The sequence below is a fragment of the Ipomoea nil genome, unplaced genomic scaffold (assembly GCF_001879475.1).
Source record: "Ipomoea nil cultivar Tokyo-kokei standard unplaced genomic scaffold, Asagao_1.1 scaffold2277, whole genome shotgun sequence".
In the NCBI taxonomy this organism is placed as follows: domain Eukaryota; kingdom Viridiplantae; phylum Streptophyta; class Magnoliopsida; order Solanales; family Convolvulaceae; genus Ipomoea; species Ipomoea nil.
Genome location: NW_017618705.1, coordinates 22,772 through 25,136, shown reverse-complemented (window position 1 = coordinate 25,136; position 2,365 = coordinate 22,772).

The window sequence follows — 2,365 nt, the reverse complement described above, 5'->3', positions numbered from 1 at the left end:
ACTCCTTAGACAGAGTAGCGTCGCAAGGGACTAGTAGCAACAAGGCTTTTAAGCCAAGGCCATAGAACTAGTATTCCTCCCCAAGAAACTTCCCTAATTCATGTGTTCTCATTTTTGAAGTAAAATCGTTTGAGAGATCTAAAGAGTGTAGTTTCACCTATGGATAAGGCTTTAAATAGGGTAAACTACAAATTGTTTATGTACTTTATGTGCTTTAGGAACTTTATAAAACACGAGTGGAGTAATGACTGAAGATTGAGTAATAATATGCATAATCTAACCTGAAAGTCACTAATTCACCTAAAGGCACTAAATCATGCATAATCAGCATATAATTCAGACCTCAAAGGCTCTAAATTTTTCTTAATGAACATGCTTTTCTACAGGCATAATTATAACAGTCAAATAATTATTGCAATAAAGAGATAAATAGCATGCTCAGATTATGCATATTTACTCACAAAATACTCCACAACTTAAACTGAAAAACATTATTAAATTAAAATTCAACTGAAAAATTAAAGCTGAATAATTATTCAAAGTTGAATAATAATTTAATAATAGACTTAATAAAAAAATTTTCAATTAGATAATTTAATTAGAAGAAGTCCAAATATGATGATGATATTAAACTGAATGAATTGATGTAATCCAAATATCAATTCAGGCTTGACCCAAAACCATAACAGGCCCAGATTTAATAAAACAATTTTTTTTTTATATATATGAGCCCAGGTCTGGCCAAATTGGGCCAGACCTGGCCCAAAACCTTAAGCCCATCATTCATCATCTTCTTCATTAACGCAAGGATAGCAGCAACGATGAAGCAGCAGCCAAGCCAAAATAAAATATCCATTTTTTTTTTTAATTTTTTTTTCTTAATGCGGAATAAACTTAATTTCCAGCAGCCCAGACAATTTAATTGCGAACTCAATAATATTCACATAATCTCAATTATATAACAAAGTATATAAAATATGCAAATATTTAAGCAAAAAAAAACTAGGCAGAGATTATTTATGGCGACTGATACCAACTGTTAGACTAAAATATCACATGCATCATAAATATGTGATTACAGGATCGACTAACCTCCAGCCATAGCTCTTTACACGGTTGCACGATCCGGACTGCTGCAGAGGGAGGTAACGAGTATTTTGTCTCTCACTTTACTCAGCTCTCTCTAGATGGTGTATGAGGTATGTAATGTGAGCAGTGAGAGGACTAGTGACTTTATATAACCACTGGCCATCATTGTGGTTGATTGTCTTTAGGTCTCCTAAACCCTAACCAGACTCCTAATCATAACGGTAGTCTAGTTATTAGGTTATTAGTGTTGCACCACATATCAAATACTGAATATTATCATAACTTATCCTAATGTTATAATAATAGTAACGGATAAACGTTACATTGGACGGATGGCCTTTTTCCTTTATCTGGTCTAGCATGGCAAATTATATTATGCACCGCGGTGCATAATCGATTATGCATCGCTCGTCTTTTTTTTAAATGAAAATTAACCGTGTTTATTTCCGCCGTTTCGCACCCTTTTGCAAAAAGTAACTCTATTATTTAGTGTCATTTTGTATACACTGCAGTTTCAGTTGAACACAACTACAGTTTCATTTCGATATAACTATAGTTTCATTCGATATTTATAGACTCAAATATGTGAAAATGTTATTTAATTTTATTTTATATACACTATAGTTTTATTAAAACACAACTACATGATTATTTTGATATAATTACAGCTTCATTGTACAATATACACTCAAATATGTGAAATGTTATTCAGTTTCAGTTTATATACACTGCAGTTTCGTTTCACTATAACTACAGTATCATTTTGATATAACTGCAGTGTTGGTTTGGATATACTATAGTGTGAGTTGGTGTTTAATACACCAAACAAACGGACTCCGTTAACTCTAACGGCGGACCGTTTCTTTACTTAAAGAAACGGCGCCGTATATGGGCCGCGGTGCATAATCGATTATGCACCACGGTCTATAATATAACAACTGGTCTAGCATTATTTGGGCTTAGGTCCACTCCAGTGATGGGCTCATTAAGCTCCACTTCAGTATCTACAATGTTTTCCACGATATCAACCTCCTGTAAAGTCCTTAGTGTAGTAAATCTAGAGTTGCTGTTACTTCGCTTGTCACCCTTGTGATTTCTTTCAAATTGATTCCCTTTGCCATTTTTGTTTCCTCTTGTATCTCTCTTATTATGGTGTTGATTATATTTCCTTTCTGGTTTTTGGACAATCATCCAACTACCATAATCCTCCAAGATTTCCGGGCGAATTATAGAAGTTACCTTAGTATGATCAAAGCTACCATTCTGGTTTCCGTAT